The sequence below is a fragment of the Symphodus melops genome (genome assembly GCF_947650265.1).
Source record: "Symphodus melops genome assembly, chromosome: 14".
NCBI lineage: Eukaryota > Metazoa > Chordata > Actinopteri > Labriformes > Labridae > Symphodus > Symphodus melops.
In genome coordinates this window covers 15,440,589-15,455,321 of record NC_136704.1, presented here as the reverse complement: position 1 = coordinate 15,455,321, position 14,733 = coordinate 15,440,589, and the positions used below count along the sequence as shown (strand labels likewise).

Here is a 14,733-nt window from a genome sequence, read left to right as displayed (position 1 = left end):
CTGACTCAGCTGAAATCTCAAAAGATGGTCCCTTGAATTTCATGAATTACACACCCCATCAAAGAGACACAACCTTGGAGATGAGACAAAGTCTTGGTGAACTATTTCTCCATGACTCATTCAAAGAGACTTTTTCATTCCTCACTGATGTGTCCCTTCTGTTAGAGACGTAAACTGAAAGCACTGTTGCCTCAACAACAATATTGCAACTACAAGTCATCAGAAAGATTAAAGGTACTCCTTCGTAAGAAAAAGTCAAAAAGATTGTCCGATGCCTTATGGAGATTGACGTCCCGGGCTGATAGTTAAAAAAAAAAATGGCGTGAGAATTGGGAAACATCCGGATGACTTATACTGTGTAGTTAATGTATGTTTCCATCAGACTCCCCAGTGATTTCAAATAAGTGTTACATCACTTCATTTCCACCTGCAATGATCCACCTTTCAATGCCGGAGGGACAGGCTTCTATAATCCTGGACACTTTGACTCAAATTGCCCTGGAGGGGGATACAAAAAGCTGTTGGAAAGAAAAGCGAGCCTTCAGGCACTCGCTCGCTTCTCGGCATGGAGATAGTGATCAGTCTCCAGAGGTGTCTCTTTTCTCTCTTTTATGCTCCCCTCTGCTTCCTTTCCTTGGTGTCCAAGGAAGGTTGACAATATCATCCTTTTAACCAGTATTTTCCCTCGAGCCTTTATCTTCTATCCTAGTGAATGTCTATATGACAAACCCACAATGTTTTTCTGCTGATTAAGTAAATATGGGCAAAAAGAACAATTAGAGGTTAGGTAAGGATGCAAGTGTGATGGCTTTGGTTGTTGCCTGGCTCTTACATAAGAGGAAATCCCTGCAAGAGCAGCCAACACCAGAGGTTGATTCCAAGCTCTTATACACTTCCCCCTTTTTTATAGATAATACACTTGGTAGAATAGGTGCACCAGGCCATGTCAAATGCTTGTTATGATAGATGTTTTTAGACAGTGTCCAAATTGTAGTTGTCAGTGCTTCCGTTTTAATTGGATCCTTTTTTTTTTTCTCTTGGGTAAGTGATGGAAGATTTAATATTTCAATGAAGATGGGTCTGAATAAATGAGGACACCAGTCTGATGAGTCATTGGAGCAACAGCTCCACTTTACAGAGGAGATATTCAGACTTCATATTTCCAGAGAAGCTGGTTGACATCAGTTTGACTTACAGTAAGGGTTATTCTTGAAGCTAAGCTGCTTGTACGACAACCTTCGAAAGCAAGACTGTTCGGTTTTAAAAGTGAAAGCCAGCTTATCTTTCTTTGCACGAGAACAGGTGTGAAGTGAGAAAAAAAAAAAAAACAATTTTAAGATCCAAAAAGTTCCCTAAAAATTCAACTCAATACACCAAATCCCAAACCAAAAAGTTTCATATCTGGTCTGGAAATCCAATAAGTGTGTAGCTTCATGTTTATTCAGCTATTTACACCAACAAAAAAAATCAGACAGGGTTTACAAAGACTTACAGGTGTGTAAAGGCAAAAACAAGTAACTTGGTGATGGGGTTTAAGAAAGGGTTAAGATGAAGGGTGAGGGGGCGAAATGTATCACCGTGACACCCTCCAGCTGCATGCAATAATCCTCAACTCTCCATCACAAGCCCCTTTCTATTTTCCTCATGAAGAGACGCAGCAGTGAGTACTAGTGGATGTCTGGTCAGCGAGGACATCCTGTAATAAGAGAGGACGCGCAGTCAGACGGCGTTTTACACCTTCTTCCTCCCGTCTCTTCCTCCCTTTGGCTTCCTCAACTCCTTCTCTGCGTCAACTTTTAATCACCTCATACACACAAGGGACATGCTTGTAAAACCTGTTGCAGTGTTTTATAATTTGCTATGGATCCCCATAAGGCTTGTGCCTGTTTCTTATTACCCAGCATGCTCGCTGGGCACATAGGATGTGGATGGACATTCTGTCTTGTACTTAAATCCAGAGACGGCTTGATGTTTGATGGTGGTTGATTGAGACCCAGTGTACCTAAGGGAGCCCCTGAAGTGTTTTGAAACATACTCCTATGTTGCTATGGCAACGTGAAACATGTACAACAAAGACAGATTATGTTTTAGGCATGTTTACTGAAAACAATAAATTCCACTAAGCTTATATCAAGAAGCGGGCCTTGCTAGTCACAGCTCTTCGAACCAGGCAGGTTTTCTGATGAATGGATCCAGGGGCCACACTAACAAGCCAAAGATGGAACGTGAGGGACAAGAACGTCATGTAATGCAAACTGAAAACACATGTCTTTTTTTTTTTTTTAAATGTTAGCATAATGCCATTACCAGGCGAGTTTAAAGCTGGCAGGCCGGTCACCAAGCGTTCATAAACAATAAGAACAAATCCCAACAGGAACAAAGCCATGTTATGGATTTAGACTGCAAACACAGAACGGCTGACGTGATGTACTTACACAGATTGACGCAGACATGCAGGATAAAAAAAAAAAGAAAAGAGGATATGATGTTATCCAAAGTTGGAAAGCAAAAGAAATTAAGTTATTCCAGCCACAACTTTCACCAGAAAAAAAGATAAATGGCAATTTCTGATTTTATTGAATGTAAAACACAGGGGAGGCAAATACATGTAAAGTAAAAAATATATTCATATTGGAAGTGATTTTTTAGATTTAAAATGGATTTTGAAGTGTTGAATTAGTTATAAAGATGTGGCATCTGAACACCTTTTATTCTCAAAATCTACTTGAGTATATCATAACTACACTACTCACAATAAGTTAGGGATATTGGTATTTAATGCTTTTTCTATTTGATCTGAATTTTATTGAAATAATTAATAATTCATTTTGATATTACTATGAATGAATGAGAACAACCACCATTTTCTTTAGTACAATATTTAGTACCCCAACAATTTTGACGATAACAAAGATAGCCCCAAATAACCAGAAATTGACAAAGTCAGTATCCGGTCCATCCCTCCTGGGTCTGTCATGAACTCAGCCAGTAGTTGCCTGCTAGCGACCTGAAGGCCAGGTGACAACGTGTGTTCATGGCTGCTTGAATGATGAACTGGGAATGACTTACTGACAATACCAGATTTTTACAACCCCAGAATGTTGAAATTGATGCCACATTGAAGAGGCGCGTCTTTCTGAATTTTTTAGTACTGGCCCCAGTATGTAAGGCGCAATGTACACAGTGAGAGCATTACGTGGAAAACCCAAAATGAGGTGTGTCTATCACACTAATACAATTGCCTCCCTATCCCAAAAATCACTGAAGTGAAACAAACACCTGATGTTTGAAACTCACTGAGGACTTCATAATATCCCTAATTTATTGTGAGTAGTGTAGTTTTCCTGCAGCAGCAAAATACAAAGGCTTGGGGTTTGAGTTAACTACCCTAACCCCACCCAGACGTCATCGATGTTGTGATTTTATCCACAAAGCAGCAGAGTAACTAATCCTCTGTGAGGTTTTACAAGCTGCCTCACACATTTTTACAGCACTGCAAACAGACAATAAACACCAGGAAGGCGCTGAGCTTCAACACGCTTTAACACGCGATTAAGACACAACTAATTAGATTGCGGACAGTAAAACTGTGAGGAGAATCGTAAAAAAAAAAAAAAAAAAAAGGGGGGGGGAGGGGGGGGGGGGGAGGGGAAAGACCTGAGCGAGGGATCAGGTACAAGCAGCGGCCATTAAAGTATGGACACCACAGGCTGCTGACAAATGACCGTGCTAGGGTTTCTCATTTCTGTGGTGAAAATGTAAATAGCAGACTTTCTATGGTTTAAAAAAAAAAAGACCCCCATGTCCACCATCCATCCAACCCTCCATTCTTCTCCCCTTTCCCCTTATGCAGCGGTTGGTCCCATGAAACAAGGGTCAGGGTACTAATGGAGGACCTCGTGGCCTTGTGTGCCTCTGGAAACAACCCCCCTATCCCTGCTCACTTATAAATCAAGCAGGCTTCATTGAGAGTGGCAGAGTCCTCTGATGTCCCAGCCATGTCTCATTTCAAAGTCCTCCTGAAGGCTCACACGGTTCCACGTTTACTCGCTGGGCACAAGGGAGACGTGTACATGGGGGCGAGTGCGGAACTCAAAGAGAGAAAGACAGACAGAGAAACAAAGAGCAAAAGAAAGAGAATACGTTTAGGGCTAAGAGAGATGTTAAGAGGGAAATTAGGAATAAAGAGAATCCCAGAGGAAAAGGGGGGCCTCTAAAACAAATGTTTATTTAGTAACTATGCTGCTCCATACCGCTCTGTTAACAGCATGAACAATAAATCACACAATTTTGGGAAAATCATTACCGCATCAATCTGAACCCATGTGTGTGTGCATGTGAGTGGATAGTATTTCTTCCTCTGTTGCACATATGCCGTTTCCGCGACACCTATAGAACAGCAATCAAAACATTTTTTTTTTTTTCTTTCCTTCATGGTAAATTGAGGCGTGTGCGCTATAGGAGACACAACCAACGTTGAGATAATGTCGTTCTGTGGTTTTCCTTTGGCCACGCATTCATAACAAAGCCAGATGAGTTACATATGCATTTATAATGACTGATTTCCTGATACTCACTTTTTCTACACTTTGTCTGAAGCTGAGACTCTCTAATCAGAACCAGTAACGCATACAGAAACTCTCGAGGCAAAGCGGGGGGGGAAAAAAAATACATTTCTGTGCAATCTTTACAATTAAAAAAAGAAGACAGACTTTTAATACAGGGAGAATATCAGGAATCCTTAAATTGATCCTTATGGGACACCTTAATTAGCTTATCTTTTTCTTTTACTGAGATTAAGGCCACTTTCATAACACACTGCAACCCTGAATCTATCCTGGCAATGCCTGAAGGAGTTGTATGGTAGAATGAAATGATTGTAATCAGATGTGATACTGACGTTATCATTTTCGTAGAAATCCACTGTAGTGTCATAAGGAGCCAGTGAGGGAACAGAGCAAGTCTGGAGGATTCCCAGCAGGCAAGTCAACGTGTTGATGGAGTTTGTGAATTAAAGCTGATTCATACTCTCTGCTGAGTGCTTTTATGTTGCTTCCCTCTCTTTCTTTAATAATGTACTGTTTTAAGCAAATAAAATACACTTAGATTTGTGTGCCTTTGGGCTCATATAATCATTTTAATAGCGGAAATTTTAAGAGTGAAATTAACAAATCCCACTGCTGGGGGATACAGGGAACAGATTAAGCAAACAATGACTGCATTGAAAGTTTTTTTAAAAGATTGTTAGCAAACTTCTACATGTTTAAGAGTAGTGAAGTAAAAAATATATTCATATTCTCTCAGAGTAGATTAAAAAAGGTTTGCCTTTTCCAGGACAGAGAAAACTGAAGGCTTAAATTCAGTGATAAGAATTTCAAATGAGATTTTATGTCACACTATTTCTTGGCTAAGAGCGAACAGCCGAGGCTCCATAAATTCATTTGCTAAGAAAACATTGTATTTTTTATCTTTAATATTTAGTTAAATGGGTATGAATAACAGCAGCATATTTAAAAAAAAAAGATAGCTTTTTCAGATAGGATCATGGATAGAGTCGGAACAAGGTTGACAGAGAGCGGGGGATGACATGTGGGAAAGCAGCTACAGGTAGGACTCCAGGACGACCACTTCGAGTACAGCCGCCTCTTTACTGTACATGGAGCAGGCAATCTAACAGCTAGGCTAGCCAGCTAACAAAACTCACAGCAGTTCACTTAAACCACATAGATACAAAACACTGCCTCAGAGAGTACGGTGTTATACAGTGTGTCATTTTAACCGCTCAGATTTAATGCCTGCTGTTGACTTGTCCTGAGCAAGCCTGCCTTTTGCTTTGCTCGCTCAGCAAAGCAACCGCAGGGTTGATCTTTTCTGTAAAAGAATCGCCTCACATCTCCTGTCTCACTTGTTGCCGCTGCCTCTCACATTCATGCACGGCGTGTGGTTTGCTTAATCTCTCCCACCTCCTTTAAATGCAAAAAGGGTCGGGATGAATTTGCATGTAAAACGGAACACAAGCTGACACTTGTGACTTTATTTACAGAGGTGAATTAGACGATCAGGGGGGGGGGACTGTTCTAAGGCTGGGAGGCAGGCAGAGATGCACACACTGTTTTCTTAAACCGCAGGAGTGTGTGACACCTCAGTCGTAACTGGTGTTAACCCCCGGCGTGGCTGTTGTTTTGAGTGTTTCATAATGTCTGCAGTTTGAGGCCTGAGAATGCGTTAACATCCAGATGAGAGGAAGGTGGTCGTGGGGGGGGGGGGGGGGGGTCTCAGACAGACAGAAAAACATTCCCCAGTCGCTACGCTCATCTCCATAACTCAGTATGAAGCCATGGCGACCTGATACTAATGTAGGACATTAATAACCCTGCCCCCACCAGTGCAAGCGTTTTTTACTGTTTCATCATTAAGAGCACAAATTGTGACACCCATGTGAAAAAATCTTATCTGTAAGCCTTGTGTTTCTTGTTAAGGCTAATCCCATTCGATCAAGCAGGAGCCTCTAAGCAACATCTGATTGGTCGCCTCTCCTTTCAGAAAGACACGACAATCACATTTCGTACGATGGAGATCAAAAACAACTTCTACAACCAAATATTATCGACGCACGAGGCAGATCTCATTACATTCAGTCAGGAAACAATACAGGTTATTGTTCAGTTTGTGTTGTTTAATGTACACGTGTGGTTGTTTTTTCTTATGTCCCTGAGGTGTTCATGTAATTACTGTCAGTGTTTGATTTACCCTCGGAGCGCTTCGCGATGATTCACACAGAGATTTTTTTTTTTTTAAACCACAGTACGTGTGTCACGGATCAAGTTAAAGGGCGTTTGAAGATGGAAGGCTCGTTCTCAGGAGTTTGACGGTTTGAAGAGACATTGTGCAACTCTTCAAGAGCTGGACAAGACTGAGAGGATCAGTGCGAGTTCTTTTTTGAACTCTGTCTTATGATGGTGTGATACATTAGACGGCATTTGTCACACATGTTATGCACATGTGTTTGCTAAATTCTTCTCTTTGAATCAAAAGGAACATTTTACTAAAAAAAAACCTCATCAATCTCTAGGTTATGTTGTGTTACAATAGGGACTGTAAAAAACTATTTGCATAATGTTGATTATGAAACAAAGGCGGTTTAACCTTTGCCGAAAAAAAAAAGAAAAAAGCCTGATGGTGTTTGTTTTTGTTAGATTTGGTGTTTTCTCCACAGGTGACATATCTCACACATTGTCCCTGGCAGATTGCAAAGCAGAGGTAAAAAACAAAATAGATGAAATATCGGCCCTTATCTCAGGGACCTTTTCAGCAAGGCGGGCTATCACTCAGTATCAAATGACATTAAGCTAATGAGCCGAAGACGATACAAAGAGCTGTAGGTAGGAAGGTAGCAAATTAGCAGTCCAGCTCGCTCATGCCTCCCACGGGTGGGGGGGGGGGGGGGGGTGGGGGGGGGGGGGAGAGGTGTGATGAGTGAAAGGAGGTGCGATTGGTTCAGAGGCCACGCCAAATTTGTGTGTGTGGGAAATCACACAGTGCCTTACAGCGCTGGCGGTTTGCAAGGCCACTGCCATAACATCTTGCACCTCTTAGCACCGGGGTGATAATGAATGTGACGCCTTTGGTTGCCTTAAAACAATCGCGCTGATCTGACAGGTCCAACAAAACAACAGGGAGAGAGACTCTCTAAAGATGGATATCAATTTGACGGAAAAAGAAGCAACTGATTTACCGCTTGAAATTCGATGCCCTACTTACTACCTGCTAAATGTAGGAGAATACATTTCCTCATCAGTTGTGAATATTCCCTCTGTTTAAGCCTTCACTGTAAATCACAATTCAACGCAGCCTTTGGAGAATTACCATGTAAGAGAATTTGATCTAAAGTGGCAGGTGGTATGACACTAGGAGATCTTGTTAATCATTTATTTGAGTGTTTTAATTTGACACATCTCTGACTATGTGTCGAGTTACTTTCTTGCACATACTTTTCAAACATCTCTCAACATTCTGGACTGCAGTCAAAACCACTCCTGTTCAGTTTTCATCGGAAAGATAAGAATTTATTTTCTGCTGCGTGTTGATGGCCTAGTTTTGTAAGTAGACTGTTAAGATCATTCAGTCAGTAAGTTTATCTTCTTAACACAACTGTTTGGCCGGAGTTAGCTATCAAGCTAGTTCAGATGTCTGGATCCTGAGCAGAAGTTTTAAAATACAGGACCTATCAAATTAAAAATCTCTGAAACACAATCTGACTATTTCTTTTTCCAGTTTGGTTTATTGTACATAAAATATGACTCGTGATCATCATTTATAACAGGTAGAGGCTAATTATGCTGCCTGTGTAACGAGGTCTGGCAGTACACAGTCACTGAATGAGAGGGTGTTTTGTAACTCCTGCTCAATACTTGTAGATCACGTTTTAGTGAGTGTCTAAACGCTCAAACGTGTGCTGCAGTGGCCTTTAAAATAAAATAAAATAAAAGCATGTGATCAAAACTTTTGTGTTAAAATGAAAATCGAAGGAAATCCTCTCCACACCGTACACATCGTAGAATGTGTACGGTGAGATTGCTCTGGTGATTTAGGATCTTAAATGCAGAGTTTTACATTTTGTTCTCGGTTGCTAAAAGTTTTTTGTTTGAAGGCAGCGCAAGTTTATTCACATGGCACATTTAAACAACAAGGCAGTTTTAGTGTTTGCATGCGTGTGTGAGTGTGTGCTCAAATTCCACTCTATGTCAGCCCTTAATCAACATGCTAATCCTGCAAGAGGCCACTTGGAGCCATCAACACTTCCCTCAATGGGCAAGTTCATGTGTATTCTTTTTCCCGGCTGGTCACTGCTACCTCACTGCTAAAAAAAAAACTTCAATCACTGCTTTTCTCAATCCGTTTCGTCATCAATCTCAGATATCCCTACTTAATCATTTTCTCTCCAGTGCTCCGTCTGATTCTTTCTACCCCTAACTGAATCATTTACCACCTCTACCTTCTCCTCCATCATTCTATCACTACTCCTTTCCTCTCATGTCACACTCTAATCTCCTCGGTCTGAAAGGTGTTTCCTGAGGACGGCATGCGGGGAGACAGGCGACGAATGATGGATCGCTCCGTGGACGCTTTTGTCCTCTCTCTCTCCCGGGTGGGAACAGGGTGAGGTTGAGTAAGGGGAGCGTCAAGGGTCTGGTAGGTCTGACAGTTGGAGGGCTGGACGAGGTGGTGCAGGTGAGAGAAGGTGCAAATTAAATGCTGATGAATCTGATTCTGACTGGCTCACGATGCAGGCAATCATTTAGATTGACTTAATCGTCAAACATGAGTAGAAAATATTGAATGCCAGATCAAATTAATTTACCAATGTGGATCTTCAGGAGATCACAAACATTAAACATTTACGATTATGACATCTGGTATTTGAAGCATCATATGATCCTGTAACAAAGAGTAAAGTCTGTTCTGGTTTTTTATGGAAACACTGATGTCTTATCTTTCTGTATTGAAGTCTTCCATGTTCTGCAGAAGAAGCTTATGATATTACCCTCAGTTAATAATCTCATAACAGCAAGTACATAATGGTATTCATTTCAAATTTGATATAACACAGCAACATTGTTCCATTAGAGATGCTTGAGATCCCAACATAACTTATATGTAACAGATCGGCTTTTTGAACATCTTTTCAGATTTGTGTGGTCAAGATAAAAAAAAAGGAAATACTGCTGAAAACCAACGACACAAACTGTTGGTTTTAATCTCTAACTTAATCTAAAACTCAAATAAGGAGTTTTTAACTAGTTATGAAATAATCTGAGATTATAACTGATGTATCTATATGACCTAAAAAAGCAAACAAAACCTTCAGTAACATATTTATAATTTATATTATTATTATAAATATTAATATAATCATATTATAAATTATTATGGAGGTAGCTGTGAGCTTTTCCAAACCAGCCTTTAAGGACATTTTTTCCCAGCGCAGATTAACGGTGAGTAGCATAAACTGGCTGTTCAAGAAAGATGGTTTCATTAGATAATCAATAAACCTCTTTAACAGGGCAAGATCATACAATAGATAAGAGGGAGGCTCCATAACACAAATAACACAGATCCTCGGGCTTTTAGAAACTATAATAAGTCTTGTCTGGTCCATATTCACGACACACCTCCGGGGCATGTCTCTGCAGATGACGTCACATTCCCGCGTTTTCTCCACATACAGCGATTTAAATTGCGTCCAGGTGTTGTGTTTGGTTACACAACACTGGCACATGAAGAGGAGACAGGCGAGACAGATGAGAAGGGAGGAGAGCTTGTCCGACAGCTGCCTGCCTGGTTGGGTAACACTTCTGCAGGACCCCCTGAGAGCAGCCCAGCCTTGGCTAACGTCTGTGCCCCCAGTTGGGAAGGAAAGACTTCAAACACAAGTCTTGTACAACCTCCACCCCTCAGCGCTCCCTCTCCTGCTGTTCTGCTGACCTCCACAGGAGATCTCTGGAGACCCTCCCAGCAGTCACCACGCCATGAATCAGTTTAAACTATCCTCTCACTGCCACCACCTTCTCTTAGTGCCATTTCTTCCCCAACTGCAGAATGACTGAACGCAGGAATGTGGGCAAAATGTAAATAGATGTTCTCATTATCACTTCATCTTTTGTTTCCTCAGCTAAACTCTGCTGGCAGCAAGACCCCAAATACCAGAGACATGGTCAGATACCCAATTAATTTAGTTAAACTGTTCAGTGTTGTTGTTCCTGCAGGGTGGATTCCGAACATGATGGCATGGTTATGGAGCATGTGACCAAATGGCATAATGGATTCAGTTATGTCAGCCATGTGAAGGCTCACAAAGGGAATAAGAACACAACTGAGTGAAATGTTTTGTGAGGTAAGGCCTCTGATACGGCTTAATTATGGAAACAGATTTAGATAAATATCTAAGGTATGTATGTGTGTATGTGTGTATGTATGTATGTATGTATGTATGTATGTATGTCTGTATGTCTGTATGTATGTCTGTATGTGTGGATGGATGGATGGATGGATGGATGTATGGATGCTATATTGATCCCGAGGGAAATTTAAGGGAAATAATATTGGTATCCATTACATTATGGTATGTGGAAGCATGAGAAACCGCCCCTCCCTGTTGGTGGATTTGGGCGACGACTTTGCCCGTCTGTGTGCTCCACATTGATAGCCTGAAAGGGGCACCCACCCTGAACTGACAATATGTAAGCGGTTTGTTTATCGAGCTAAGAAACTACAAAAAAAAAAGACCTGGCAGGCTCAGTGGAATTCACAAGAAAAAATCCCCAAAAGGTAGGCCTCATTACCTGAAAGCCTGTCTAAAAACACATTTTAATCCTGATAAACTATGTTCAACATGTCTTATCAAATCAGCCAAAATGGGCTCTTGCTGCAGGAAACTAAAGCAGCCACAGCTGACAATCAGGGAGACAGGGCCCCTGGTACCGGACAGCTCAGCTGAGGACATAACTGCACGCAAAGCAAGCCCCGCACACATGCACGTCCACCCAAACCCGCACACAAACAGGCTGGTGGCAGACAACAGTCACCCTGTCATCTTCGATTGCAAGCTGCTCATGTTGGACTAGCGACACCTCACACACAGCTCAGTGGGCCACGGCCCCCCTGGTGTCCTACTGCCGCCACAGACGGACTGCCAGAGAGTTACTTCAGCTCTGCAGAACAAACACAGAATTCAGCCTGTCTAGAAAGCATGTAGTCATGTAAAAAAAAAAATCTTAATGAATCACAGAGCCAGGGTCTTTAATTAGGTATTGTAACAACTGAGTGAATGCAGTTTTAACTGAGTAAACTGATATGACCTTGAGCAGAAGTTTGTGGCCACAAAGGAGGTCATGCTTCTAAGTTTGACTCTGGTCACCTAAAAATAACCACAAACATAAGAGAGGTTTTACATTTAGAAAAAAGTTTGAGTTGGAGTCTGAAATTAAACATTTAAAAATGACTTAGAGCCATAGTGGCGAGCGTGTTGACAAACATATTTGGCTCCAGAGGATGGAGCAGCCTGCAGGATAACATGTGTCTGGCAGATGGCACAGAGTAGATGGCACATAAGGTCAGAGAGAGCACTCAGCTGTATATCTCTCACACATACAGGCCCTCCAGGAATGTCTGCATGAGGCCAAGGATAATGGCACCCAAACACTGTGTACGTGTAGGTGCTTCTGTGCGCGTGTGTTTGCACTTGCTGATAAAGAGCAGACCATTGTAAAATTGTCAAAACTCGTTGAGCACCGATGTACACAAAACAGACCCTGACTGAAAACGATGAGACAACGTTGAAAGAATACACACGACGACGTTGTATTAGCTTCATCCTGATTTACCGAAGAATATACCGAAGTGAACATTGACGAACAACGACATTTAAAAGAAATGAACGACACAAATTACCTACCAATTTTGAGATGAGCTGTCCAAATTGAACATTACTTACAAAAGTAGCATAAGCTTGCTTATACGGGACATGAGTAAGAGTTTCCTGCAGCCGTCACCTCTCCAGCTTTTATCCACACCGGGACTTGAACCCTCCGATTCCAAACCCAAGTCCCTACAGACTGAGCTACTACCACCTCCTATATGAATCATATATATATATATATATATATATATATATATAAAATCATATACTGTATAAAGCATGTGTGGTTAAGTTGAATAAAAGACGACTAAAAGTACACTTACTTGTCACAGTGGTATATAAATATGATAAACTTTTCTAACCGCTCCAGCTGATGTTTTCTAGTCATCAAATGTTTATATTAGTATATACTGTATATGTTAAATATTGAAAGGTGGAGCCATTCTTTTCTTTTTACAAACAACATTGGTTACACTTTTCTTTTCAGTTCTTAACTCATTCAAAGACAGGAAACATGGTGATAGAGAGTGATATGGCGTGCAACAAAGGACTCAATGAGTGAAACTGTGGATATTGTGGGTAATGCGGTATGAACCTGAACCGTCCTGCTCCGGGCATCACAACATTAACCGTAGAATGGATCAGGAATTCCTTGTGTAACCTGTCCTCGGGTAAAGAGACAAAGAGGAGACAACACAGACTTGCTCTTTGACTTTAAACCACAACAACAAAGTGACGACCACAAATGGCAGCGCCCCCTGGAGGCATTGTTTATAGTCAGTAAATTATCTGTTCCTGGATCTGAAATTTGGGTAGCATCTGTGTTCTTTCATCGAGTCACTGTCATACATTCAACGTTTTAATCAATGGCGGATGTCCTTCTATACTGATTTACAGCTCTACAGTTTTGTTGCACCTCTGACAACATAACAAATAATTGAACACATCTTAAGCAGCAAATAAAGAAAAAAATGCAAAAAGAGGGAACATTAAAGTCATCAGAAAAACATTAGTCATAATTGAACACAAGCAAGACATGAAGGGGCAACCAAATCAGTCACAAACATATAAATCAAACCAACAGCTATTGTTTTAACTTTATTGTTCCTAACGCTTCATTCGTCACTGCAGCTTTAATCCTTCACATCTTCCCTCCATAGATCATGTGCAGACGGGTGTGGAGAGGATTTCCTTTGGCTGTTGATCCTTATCGTTTGCTCTGGTCTACCTGGCGTAAAAACCTCCATGACGGTGCAGATAACTCACCGTCTGTGTAACGAAAACCACACGGACGCTCACAGTGGAGTCGCCACACATTTCTGTGTGCGAGGTGTGTTTGGTACCACGTCACAGACTTTACTCCAGGAAAGGTTGTTATCGCTTCTAAGACGAGGAATGCCCTGCTCCGTCTAATCAGACTTACAGAGCGTAATCACACAGATTTAAAAAAAACAAAAACAGAGGGGTATGTTTGTGCTAAGGCCAACCCGCGTGCTACATGTTTATCTAACTGACGAGACATGACGCTTGAGGGTCGATGGAACATTTTCTTCTCACTCACAGGTAACTCTTTGGCGCTTGTAAGTATGTCAATAACAGTCCCATCCTAAAAACCGCCAAATGTCCACCATCGACCAAATGTGTGACCCCCTCAGGCCTACTTTGTTCCGCAAGTGTTGGGGTTTGGGGGCTTCAGAGAGTGACCCCTTATTGTTAGGTGCTCCCTTTGTGGTCGTGCTCCTCACTGTACTGAGAACAGAAAAAGAAAGGCCCTCTCTAACAGTCGGTCATGCCCCAGTGCTCCTGGCAACAACAGGTCCCGACGACGCAGACCTGCCTGCCCTATATTGGCTTGGCTCGCAGCTAGCGGTGGCGACACTAGCCCCCTGTCAGCTGTCCCATTCAGGGCCCTGGCCGGCGCTTTATTAAAGCTTTGAAGACTGCTGAATAAAGGGGCGTCCTATGTTTAGATGATAGAATGTAAGCAACTGGTTTTCTGCTTGGGCAACACAAGACAAAGAGCCTCCTTCTGAATACGGGGAGTATGTGAGAGAGAAAACTAGAGAGGGAGGGAGAGAGACAGAGGGGCAGGCCACAAGTGGTGGAGGTACTCTTTCAGATTTGAGGATGGTGATAACTTTGATGGACTCATAATCACAGTGATGCGTCTGTGGGTGGAACAGGGGCTCGTCATGATGAACACTGACTGATTATTATCTCAGGTGCTTCTGATGCCTCGGTGATTCAGGATAAAAAGTACAGAGACGAGGCGTCTCAGTTCATTAATGGATGACACCCGTGCTACAGTCTTCTTA

At 41.8% G+C, this 14,733-nt stretch overlaps 1 protein-coding gene across 2 annotated transcripts in view; it reads right to left on the bottom strand.

Annotated features, from left to right (window-relative positions):
* The window catches only part of stau2 (staufen double-stranded RNA binding protein 2), an 88,196-nt gene that overhangs the window by 10,268 nt on the left and 63,195 nt on the right, over positions 1-14,733 (bottom strand). The window lies entirely within an intron of this gene.